At 58.8% G+C, this 11,946-nt stretch overlaps 1 protein-coding gene across 1 annotated transcript in view; it reads left to right on the top strand.

Annotated features, from left to right (window-relative positions):
- Positions 1 to 659: 659 nt before the first annotated feature.
- Positions 660 to 11,946, top strand: part of DAGLA (diacylglycerol lipase alpha) — a 62,964-nt gene continuing 51,677 nt past the window's right edge. Inside the window, exon 1 of the mRNA XM_082627240.1 lies at positions 660 to 733. The gene's annotated coding sequence lies outside the window, so the exon portion shown is untranslated. The remainder of the gene's footprint in view (positions 734 to 11,946) is intronic.

Below are 11,946 nucleotides of genomic sequence, written 5' to 3'. Positions count from 1 at the left end.
CCGCTCAAGGCTAGCTCTCAGGGAAGGTGTGTTAAGTGAATGAATGGATGCGTGTGAAGCAGAATAGGAAGGGCAATTTTCTTTATTTTCCAGGAATTCAAAATTGACCAAGCGCCCTTTTGGATGCCAGGCACGATGCTGGGCCCTGCAGGGGTAGAGGGTGAGGGGAGGACACAGATGATTATGATGTGCTCTGACCGCCCCGCCAAGGAGCGCTCAGCACCCCGAGGAGGTGGAACCCATCTCTCTCTTCCCTCCCCCCCAAATGAACCAGTTCTCCAGTGATCCTACATGCTTTTTTGCCTCTCCCACGCTAAAACCGGTCACGCGGGGCCTGAAGGAGGGGGACCCAGGCGGCTCCGTTCCCCGCATGCAGCGCGGCCGGTCCTGCCCCTCCCGGCCGCCCACGAAGCTGCAGCGGCGGCTGGAGTCCTGCGCCCACCGCACCCACGCGTGGAGCCCCGCGAAAGACTCCGCTCACTCCTGCCTCGGCGCCGCTCCCCTCCCTGGCACCAGGGGGCGCTGCCGCCCCGCGGTCGTCGCCATGGTCACCGCTGGCGGCGGAGTGGGGTTTACGTAAAGGACGCAGCGTCCCCCGGGGGGCGGAGGCGGCCTTCGCGCCGGCGCCGGCGCCCTGCGGAAGCGGCGTTAGTGAATTGGGGCCTTGGGGAGCCCAGGATGGAGGTGGCGGTCGCGGTGGCGGCGGCGGGCCGATCCCTGCGGCGGGCTGGAGGTAAGGGGGGCCGCGGGCGCGGCGGGCCGGGCCCCGGACTCGGGCGCGGTGTGAGCGGTGCGGCAGCTGGGCAGTGTCCAGGGCGCGCGGTGTGGCAGGTGTGAGATCCGTGGACCCCTGGCACCAGTGTGGGAATGGTGACACCCGTGGCACGAGCGTGGGCAGCGTGGGTCTGGCACAGGCAGCGTGCTTTTCCCGGCACGGGTGTCAGAAGACTCACCCCCACCTTGGTGCGGTGGTGGCTGCCCAGGTGTGGGGCGGGCACAGCCCTCAGTGCAGATTGGTGATGGGCACAGCACTTGGACTGGTTCTGGAGTGGCGGTGGCCAGCTTGTGGGCGCATGGTGGTGCCCCTGGCAGGGGTGTGAGGAAGTGCTCTCGTTAATAAGGTGTCGGATGGTTCTGGCCTTGACATGGTCTGGAGTGATGGCACCCGGGGCTTGAAGAATTCGTGTCCTCAGCATGGCAGGAGTTCCTAGCGTGACTGTGAGAAATGACCCTGGCACAGCGTGGTGCCGGGGCAGCCTGGCCCTGCGAGGGGAGAATCCATGGCCCTCAGACCCTGGTGGATGGGAAGGGTAAATGCCCATCCTCCCACTCTGGTGACGATGAGGGGCATTGCCTCTGGCACTGCGGGCCCACCTTTAATATCTGTTGGGTACACTGGACTGAGGAAGGCAGAAAGCTGAGAGAAGGTTGGTGTCCTTTATAATGGACGTGAAAGAGAGATGCCTGGAGATGCTTCTACCCTGAGGACGCTGATGGTGACCCAGATGGAGACCTGTCCTAACATTGTCCTGGGCTCATGAATTCAGTCAGCTTTGGGGAGGAGAGGAGAGGTGGACAGTTCTCAGCTCTGCTCACTCTCCCTGAACATGTGTCCTGAGGAATGTGCAGGGCTGAGAGGTGGGCCACGTTGGTGGGGGCGGGGGGGGGGAGGTGTGTTGCTCCATCCATCTGTAGTTCCCGGGCCCTGCCTTTTCCTTTGCTCCTGGGTGTCTGGGAGTTGCCTCTCTTCTATGATGCTTGGAAGCCTTTGGGTCCAGAGGATCATTTGGGTGATGTTTGAAAGATGAGTCTGCAGCCACCAGGAGTGTGCTAGGATTGCGTCTGCCCTCACCAGTCCTTTGGGAAGCTCTGGGTGAGGGTCACAGTCAGCGTCGCATGTGTTCTACTTCACAGAGGGGCAATTTACGACCCCCAGAGAAGTCCTAGAATGTGGGGGAATTTGTTAGGTCTTTGTGGATCTCTTGGGGGTAGAAGAATAAATGAGGCTGGGCCTGGAGAAGACCTTTAGGAGTCCAGAAAGACCAAGTTGAGGGTATGGGAGACTAGGGTGGGGGTGGCAGCTCACTTGCCAAAGTGGGTGCTTGGAGATGCTGCTGAGGTTCCTCAAAGCTAGAGTGTTGTCTAGTGCATACGGAGCCAGAAAACTTGAATTCCAGTCTTTCCTGTGTGACCTTGAGCAGGTGACTTTATCTCTCAGAGCCACATCAGAAGGTGGTCGCAGAGGATGATGAAAGATGGTGCCTGTGGAAACCCTTTGTGAAAGGCTGTCCAAAGGTCAGGGATTATCATCAGGTAAAGAGACCAAGGCAGGAGGCAGAGGAAATGGAGGCATGGAATGTGATTGGGGAGGAAGGCAGCCGGAAAGTCGAGGGCCTGTCATAGGGAATTAGAGGCCCTGAGCGTAAGGGCTCCTGGGGGGGAGAGTGGGATCTGTGGACATTGTGAGTCAGCTGCCGAACAGGAACCAGGCCCCAGGGCTCCCGAGGACTGTCCAAGCATGGCTGCAGCAACCGTAGCATCCTGCATGAGTGGCCAGAGCAAGAGGGAGCCCTTCGCCGGGGCTGCAGACGTGCTCTGGCCGCACAGGGCTGGGAGGTGTCCTTGGCTGACAGATCTGGGGGTCCCTGGCTGGGAGCGAGACTTGGAAGTGTGCACTTCCTCTTGAGAATGTCCTTTGGCTCTGGGTTCAGAGGATGGGGCTGGGGAGCGGCCGCATCAGAGTTTTGGGGGCTGTGGCCTGGAGAAAGCCCAGTGGGTCATAGTCACCAGAAGGATGCAGGGCTGGGTGGTCCTGTGAGCGAGGTTGAGGCTGGTTGGTAGGAGGCTGGGGCCCATGGGGGATGCCCTCAGGTACACGGGGCAAGGAGAAGGGGTGATGGGCACCCTCACAGGGGGTCTCTGAGGGCAGACAGGTGTAGCAGGAATTCCCCAGGACGTGGGCCCACTTCTGCCTGAAGGGCCTTCCCAGGTGGAGAAGCTGAGGGTGGCTGCCAGTTGCTTTACTTTCTGCCACTGGGGCCTACTTCCTGATAATGGGCTGCAGAGCCTGGATTACATACCCCACGGCTAGAAGGCTTTGCACTGGAAGGCCGGAGTCCGTGAACCCAGGCCCGGTTTCTCCAGCATTCCATGTGAGTGTCTGCCTTAGCCAGCAACCCGTTTCACAAGCTTGGTCCCAAGGCAGAAAGTTTTTGTCCTGTGTCCGTGCTGCAGTGTCAAGCCACAAGGGGAGAAAGAGGACACAGCCCCCCAGGCCCCTGCCCCGGGGTTGCCGCCTGGACACTGCCTGGCGCTGCCAGTGCCTCCTCGGCCACTTGTGCCCAGGTCATCCGTGGGGTGTCCGAGGCCTGTCCTACGTGTTCCCTGGTCCCCTTTGGCTGCCTCCCCAGAAGTTGCCAGCACTTCAGCTCCTGCTTGGAAAGCTCTCCTAGTGCAGGTCCATTAAGAGGAAGCCTCAGGCCTCCCTGATGTGAATATTCAGCATTCACATCCCCTCAGCTCACCCTCCACACCTACGCCCGTTTGTTCTGATTTGTGGCTCAGCCTCATGGTTTGGGGATCCAGGAGCCACCCCTTTGCAGCCACCCCTTGCCATCTGCTTGGGATGCTGGGACTCTGCACAGCAGAGCTGGGTTTCAGGCGGGGCAGATCGGAGACGTCGACAGGAGGAATTGGCCTCTGTTTCCCAAAAGCAGAGCAGGGCTTTCTTCCGAGTCCTCAGGGTTTGAGGCCACAGGGAGCCCGGCCAGGCCACCACCACCCCTCATTGTGCTGCAGAGCTGCTGGCTTTGAACAGATGCCAGCTGGGGCAGGGGGCTGGTAACACAGGAGTGGCCATCGAGGGCAAGTGGTTCTCTGGAGCTGAGATTGTTTTCAACTCTGGTCCTCAGTCCTATTCCTATTTCTTTGTCCATGTTTCTCCAAAAGTTGCTTAACTCAGCTCCTGGCAACCTTTCCTTCCTCAGCCACCTCATAAATCATGGTGCCCGGCAGCTCAGCTTCAGGGGTGCCAGGGAATCGGGCATCTTTGGACAGAGGCTTCCTGGGCCACTGCTGAAGGCCCAGACCCTCCCCGCAGTCCCTCTCGCCGGGACCAGAAAGGGATCCCCCCTTAGGGTTTAATCGCCTGTTGGCCCACGTTCCATCTGAGTTCAGTTTCTCCCTGGAATAGCTTTACATTACACTCTAGTGGACCGGGTGAGTGGCGCTGGGGAAATATCAATGAGCGTGTGGTCAGAGGACGATAAATCTTTTAGAGCCGTGGAGCCCAGGTCGTTGTGGGATGTGGTTACATCTCAGCGGGTAGGGCTAAAGACTGTTAATCTTGATTTTCCTTTTTCCTTTCTGATACTGACTTTGGCTGGACTGGATCTCCCTGGGTGGACAGGACACTGGGTGTGTAGGCGAGGAGGATCCAGGAAAGCCCCTTCCCTGTGGGGTCCTCTCGGCGGCTGAGGGGGGTCCAGGGAGGTGATGTGGAGGGGAGTGCTTTGGCCACAGGTGAGGGCGGTGGGCAGGAGTGCCCAAGTCCTCTGCAGGATCACGGTGGAGACGGGCAGGGGTGGGGCCGTTGTCACTGCACGGCTGCCGGGCGATTGCACGTGTGCAAAGCCGCGTGTGCCCGTAAGCAAGCGTTTCTGTGGGAAGTGCGGGCTGAGGGGGTGTGGAGCGCCTGGTGGCGGGGGAGCTTGTGGGCTCCTGTGTCTGGCTGGCCTGGTGTCAGTGGGTGTGTGCAGTGGGGTGTTGCTGGGCCCCACGAAGCAGGAGAGAACAGTGGGAGTCAGGGGGAGGTCTCCTTCCAGCTCCAGGAGGGTGAGTTTAACATCTCCACGTGATTCTTACGGGAGCAACCTTTCTGCTTTCTCAGTATTCCTCAGAAGGATGCCCAGGCTGGGGGTGTGGCTCTCTGACGCCCATATGTACTCACACACGCCTGCTTCCCCCTCCTCCCCAAGCCCACTGGGAAGTCAGCCGGAGACAGTCCGCCCGAGTGACAGAAGAGAGCACTGTAGCCCAGAGGCCTTACGACTTGGGACTCTGAAGTCAGACCCGAGTTTGAATCCTGCTATCTCTTTACACCTCAGTTTTCCCATCTGTAAGATGGGGACAGTGAAACCTCCCACAGGGGTGGTTGTAAGAATCCCATGCCTGACGGAGCGGAGAGATCATGATGGAGGCAAGCACACTCGGTTTATGTTTTTGCTCCTGCGGGCAGGATCTTCTCCACAGAAAAGCAGTTACATCACGATCTGCATACATTAGCACTGGGGGAGATGTCATAGGTCCTGTCCCTTTTCTCAATAAAGAGAAATTAGCTCCACCCTACCCTTGGCATGGATGGAATCTGGCCTATCTGTTAATAGAATCACATGCAAGATAATGTTTTGGCCCCTGGGGAATGGTTCCACTCCGACTGAGTTGATAGGTATTTCTTGAGCACCCACCAAGGGTTGGGGTCAGTGAGGGCCATGAAGATGAAGTGGACACACTAGAACCTCTACGGTATAGATTCTGGTGTCCACAATCTATTGAGAAGATATGAGATGGACACAGAGGTCTACGCTGTAACGTCAAGAGGCGGGTGCTACCGGCGGTCAGAGGAGATCAGGGGAGACTTAAGTGGTGGTGACCTTTAACCTGGGCCAGCCAGGTGATTGTAGAGGAAGTGGCAGCAATGGGGGATATGGCTGGGAAAGCGAGGGGCTGACCGTTTGTGGTCTGGCTTGACTATGGGTGCCGGAAACGGAAGTGATGAAAGGTTGAAATCGTGAGTTGGGGCTGGGTCCCCAGGAGCCATGACAGTGAGGCTGAAGGTTTGGCCCGTGAACGTGGGCAGTCACTAATGTGTTCTGAGCGAGAGTCTGGCAGCCGGTGCTGGCAGGACCGGGGGGCAGGAGTGGGGAGGCCAGCTGGCGTCTCGGGCAGGTGCCGGGTTTGGAGGGCTTGAACCGGGGCAGGGGCCGCCCTGGGGAGGGCGGGGAGAGCCCACCCTGACTGATTACGGAGGGGAGGTGGAGGCCCCAAGGTTTGTCACTTTGGTCAGTAGAGGCGGGGCCTGGAATAGGGCCTCTTCCCTGCCTCTGATGCGGCTCCCACACTTGACTTTCAGCTGCTTTGACTCTGATGGGTTCCAGGCCCAGAGTGTGAGTGGGAGGCTGTTGGGGATCCCCTGAAGGAGGCTGTTCTCGTCCCTGAGGACCCACTGAGGGGGTTCCAGTATTCTTAGCACTTATTTCCAGGAGTTTGATCATTTTCTCACCAAATTACCCCTTGAAATTTCTCCTGCCTGAGTTCAGCCCAGGAGGTTACTATTCTAGGAAGTTTCATCAAAACCCTCTGGGCGTTTGAGAGCTCTCTGAGCCTGGGGGGTGGGGTGGGGGGGGAGGGGAGAGGGGGTGCGGAGGGGGAGGGGTGGGGGAGGGGAGAGGGGGGAGGGGTGGGGAGGGGAGGGGAGGAGGATAGGGAGGGGGAGGGGGGAGAGCGGGCTTATCTTCACCTGTGTTTTGGGAGCTGCTCCTGAGAACCAGTTCCTCCACCTGGAGATGCTCCTGGCCACAGAGCCTGCAGGCCGGGGCCAGGGAGGGTGGCTGTGCCGTGTAAGGTGAGGCTGGATGCCGCCTCTAATTCATCCCAAAGAGGCCCCTTGTCCTCTCGTCTCCGGGAGCCATTTAATTAATTTATGATTGATGTTCCTGGACTTACTTGAGGTTAATTTATTATTGATGTCTCTTCATTATAGACAATCCACCCTGCACCTCCCAGCACATGGCTGCCCCTGCTGGGCAGACCTCACGGTGGGGTGAGCTTGGTGGGGCTGCTCCTCTGGCCCCCACCCCCACCCCAGGGACAGCACCCCGCACTTGGCTTTTGCCAAACCCTCTCAGGTTTGGGGGTCGGGAGGCCTCAGGGCATCTGTCTCCAGGAGCCTTTGCTCAGCCACAAAGTAACGGTAATAACAGCAATAGTTTCCATTTTGTGAACTCGGGGAACTCAGCCTGGCACAGCCTCCAGTATAGACAGGATCCCATTTACTCCTCGTAACAGGTATCCCTCTACTCCCCCCACCCCTCTACCCCTGTCTTACAGGAGGCTCAGACAGGGTGAGTTACCTGCCCAAGGACACACAGCAAGTAGGTGGGAAGCCAGAGTTTGAATCCAGGACCCCTCCCTCTGCTCTTTGAGCCCTGCCTCCCCTTCAGGCCCACACAGCCCCCCTCTCCCGCGACGCCTTTCTTCCAGCCCCATTGCACTCCAGGACTGTCCTACCTGACGTGACCGGGGGCAGAGCGCCGGCGCCCCTCTGAGCGTGTGTTGTTAAATGTTCGTGGCTTGTTCCCCTCGCTAATCCATGTCCTCACTGAAGGCTAACGGTGATGGCAAACAGCACTTAGTGAGTGCACACGCCAGGCACCATGCTAAGCACTTTACATGCGTTAGCTCATTTAATCCCCGTAACCACGCGAGAGGCAGGTGGTATTAGCCCATTTTATAGGTGAGGTTTAGAAATGTGCTCTAGGCACTCAGCTAATAGAGGGCAGGGCCTCCTGGACTCCAGCGGCCTTGAGATACAGGGTGCTGGTCTCGTTCTTCCTGTAATTCTCATCTCTCTCCATCTCCTCCGGCCTGTATATCAGATATCTGTATATTTATCCAACGCCTCAAACCTTTCGCCTGTCTGGCCTGATGTGTCGGGCACCATCCTTTGCCATGGGGACCAGGAGTACCCACTCCTGGGATCCCAGGATGGGTGATTTTAGGGAGACAGCAAGGCAGGTGGAGGGTGCTGGGCCTGGATTCTGCCCCTGGCTCTGCTGGGCAACTTCAGATGAGTCACTCAGCCTTTCTGAGCCTCAGTCGCCCCGTTTGTATAAGAGCAACAATGATACTCTCTCTCCTTCATGGGCGGTCCCCGTGCTCAGAGGTGATGCTGGATGGGAAAGACACTGTACTGATCAAGGGTTAGAATTGCTTTTGTGTGAGATTCAATGCTTCAGGAGCTAGTGTGAAGTCCAGAAATGCTTAAGAGGGGGCATACTCCCAGGCCGGGGCATCTGCATCCACCCTCTGAGTTGCCCGGATGGGCTAGTGAATTCCATGGTTCACTAGCTGGAAGGCCTTGCTCAAGGACCCTGTTGAGCCAAGAGCTGGGCAGGAGGTCCCTAGAGTGGGGGCCAGACCACAGTCTGGTGTCCCGGTTGGCTGACCAGTGCCTGGGCCCTTGGAGGCCGCCCCACCTGCGCTGGGGCCTTGGGTTGTATGGAAGTGCGTGGGGCCCACCTGGGGTTCTGGGCCTCACCACCCCTCTGGCCTCCCACACGCCTGGGCAGCCTGACCAGGCTGCTTCAGGCAGGGTTTGGTGAGGAAGGAGGATAGTTCACCACGCAGCCGCCGGGACCTCTCCTCACCCCTCAAAATATGCGGAAAGCCTGGTGAAGAGGTGAGCCCTGCGTCTGTTCCGGAAAGCGGTGAGACTGTCAGCCTCTCGATGGCAGGCTTCCCAGGGCGTTGGCTAGAAACCCTCTGCTTTCTCATCAGCTTTACTCCGAGCACGTTTCAGCGCCGAGCTGGGCATGGGGAGCGCAGCTTTCAGGGCTCCCCCGGGCCCCGGAGAGGAGGGCAGAGGCCTCAGACTGTGGGTAGGGGCGAGGCCTGCCTGGCATGACTGTTGGAAATCTGTGGCCGGGCTGCAGTGAGGTGACAGCTGGTTTCACTTCCCAAGTTTCCACCCTCTGCAGGCGGGGATTACATCAGGCTCCACTTCATCCACGCTCCTGCACTGCCCTGAGACAGCTGCCCGGCTGCAGCTTCAGGCCGGCTGCAGGACCTCCCGGCAGCCCTGGGCCCAGCAGCCAAGGGCACTGTCCTGGCCTTTGCAGTCTCGCTGGATGAGCTACCTCCCAGTTGGCACTGCCCACCTGGCCCGCTCGGGACTGCGGGGTCTCCAAGACGATGCTGCCCTTTCGTTCCTCCCATCACCCACCTCTGATTCATTTTCTTTCTCTTTAACTTCAGTGTAACATAGGCCTGCAAACATGGACTTTAGCATAAAGCTCCATTCGAGTCCACTACTACTTGGGCAAGCCTCTTAACCTCTCAGAGCCTCGGTTTCCTCCTCACCTCTAAAATGGGGGATCTAGTGGAACATGGCACACTGGGCCGCTGTCGGGATCAAATGAGACGCCACCTCTTTGGAAGTTCCACCCAATGCCAAGAGCACCGTCAGTGTTACCCGCTGTCCACTCTTCTGTCCCCCCAGGCAGTGCTAAACTGAGAGGACCCTCCCTTTCCTGAGGCTGCGTCCTGCAGCCAGGCAACCCTTGCACCATCCCTGGCACTTCTCAGAGCTGGCAGTGTCTCACCGTCCCTCTGGCACTGACCCTGTTCCCGCCCCAGCACTCTCTGAGGCTGCCTGTCCTTCTTTGGTCCCTCTCCTAGTTTGGTTTCCTTCCCTTTGGCGCCTCTTCCATCCGGCTGCCTTTTTTTTTTTTTTTTGGTCCACCTTTTCCTCCCCTGAGGCCTTTAGGGGAAGCCAGGTCTTTCCTTAGACACTCTCTGACGCCCCTGTGCCAAGTGGCAGCCCCCCAGCCCCTCCCGCTCCCCTCGGCTGTGGGAAGATGGCCTGTGGGTGAGCTTGTGCATCCCGAGCATGGCAGTCATGACTTGGCCTCACAGCCAAGAACACTGGCAACCTTGACAAGTCCAGAGTCCTGTTGGGTCCGTTCCAGCCCTGGGAGCCTGTCGGTTGGGGCAGCGACTGGAGAAGGAGGCCAGCCTGCGGGGCCACAAAGCCCCACCTGAGGCTGGAGGTTCCCATCCCAGCAACCCCTCCCTGTCCTCCTTGGTTCCAGGGACGTGTGGAAGGAGAAGGCCAGAGTCAACCCCAGTGTCCCGGAGCCAGAAAAACCAGCCACATCTGGAGTCTCTTTCCTCCTGGGAAGCCAAAGAATTTTTCTCAAGAGGTGGTTTCGGCCTCATACCTCTGAGAGAACTTGGTCTTCTGCCGACACCATCCCCGGGACTGGGGCCAGACTGTGGAGCAGGGAATAGCCCTGCCACTTGTAAACTCCTGTCCACCCGTTCTCAGGGACCCTTGTCAAGCAGCTACTGCACGCTTAACTCTGTGCCTGGAGGTGGGAATAAGAAAAGTTACCACCACTTCCTCAGAGAGTCCCCAGGTCAAGGACTGACACATAGACAGATGTAACAACGGTAACAACAGCGAAGTGAGTCCTCTCTGCCAGGCACCTTCCTAAGTGCTCCGTGTGCGGTAACTCATTTAACGCGAAGGCTAGAGACCGCTCTCGTGCGGTGGGCGCTCACCGTGCTCTGTGCTGGGGCACTGCCCTGGGAGGGAGGCGCGTGTGTTTGACAGCTGAGGGACAGGTTGAGGATCTCAGCTTCCTTGGAGAACTGAAGGGACCTGCTAGAGGCCGTGTACCTGCAGCCGGCCGGCTGGGCCTCGGACCCCCGTTTGTCTGGCCCCTGTTCTCGGGGTGTTCCTTCTTGCTCCCCCATCTCGCATCAGGTTCGGGGGCCCCGTGAACCACAGGGAGGACAGACAGGTTCCTACAAGAGGAAGACCCCCTATGGCCACCCTGGTGCCGAGAGGACGAGCCTGCCCACTCCTTCGCTGTTGCCCATGTGTGGGCCCGTCTGTGGCTCAGGCCCTGCACCTCGCCGCCCTGGCAGGCAGCACAGGAGGCTTCCTCTCACCCCCATGCCCCCTGCCAGTGGTGCTGAGCTGCTGAAGATCGTTCTCCTTATTGCCTGCCCGCTCGACCGTGCAGTTTAATAAACAGCTAACAGAGGGCCCCCGTGCTCTGGGGCCGCCTTCTCCATTTCTTGGCCCCTTCAGAGAGCCTGACCCCACCCCACCCCAGGTGAACCCCATTCAGCAGGCTTCCGGCAGCGGTAACGAAGCTGGGCGCCCAGCCCACCACCTGCTCAGTACTTTATAAAAGTTTAACCTTAATGGTGTAATGAACTCCCATCATAAAGCAGCTGGAGCAGTGCATCCTGGGATGTATAAATTATAGGAGCCCTCTGAAGTTGTCATTGGAAATGGCAGCAAATGGAAGGTTGAAACGGGCCGGCCTCGTTGGGCTGAGCACAGCTATTCTCTGCTGCCTTTCAAAAGGCCCACTGAGCTGAGTCTGGCTGTGAAGAAAGAATGTCCTCAGACCAAACTGAACTCCTGGTTGCTCCACCCCAGTTCCCACTTCCTGCCCCCGACTGTGTCCGCAGAGCCTGCCGGCTTAGGAGGCGGAACCCCTACCCCGGCCTGGGCCACAGAGCGAGTGGGCCGGGAGGGAAGAACACAGGCGTGGACGCAGCAGACAGGGAGGACCCCAGCCCGCCGTTTCCCGGGGAGCGGTTGGTCTGACTCCCCCCGTCTCCGAGGTCTCATCTGTAAAGTGCAGAGTCGGAGGCCACCTCTCACAGTGGTTGTGGGGCTTGAACAGGAATCCGCAGGGGGTGTTGTGTTTTGGGGTGAGGGGCTCTGGAGCTGGACCGTACGGCTTCTGGTTGTAGCTCCTGCTGGCGGCACTTGTGAGACCTTAACCAAGTCATTTAACCTCGCAGCTGCAGAATCTCAGCTGGAAAATCAGGGGAATAATTGACCTGCGTCTGAGGAGTGTTAGGAGAATGGGGTTAAGGTCTCAGCAAAGTGCTGCTTTAGGGACTTCCCTGGTGGCGCAGTGGTTGAGAGTCCACCTGCCAATGCAGGGGACACAGGTTCGTGCCCGGTCCGGGAAGATCCCACATGCCGCAGAGCGGCTGGGCTCGTGAGCCATGGCCGCTGAGCCTGCGCATCCGGAGCCTGTGCTCTGCAACGGGAGAGGCCACAGCAGTGAGAGGCCCGCGTACCGCAAAAAAAAGAAAAAAAAAAGTGCTGCTTTAATGGGCACACAGATCCCCAGGGAG

The sequence above is a fragment of the Mesoplodon mirus genome (assembly GCF_964341445.2).
Source record: "Mesoplodon mirus genome assembly, chromosome: 7".
NCBI classification, from domain to species: domain Eukaryota; kingdom Metazoa; phylum Chordata; class Mammalia; order Artiodactyla; family Ziphiidae; genus Mesoplodon; species Mesoplodon mirus.
This window is presented reverse-complemented; position numbering and strand designations above follow the sequence as displayed.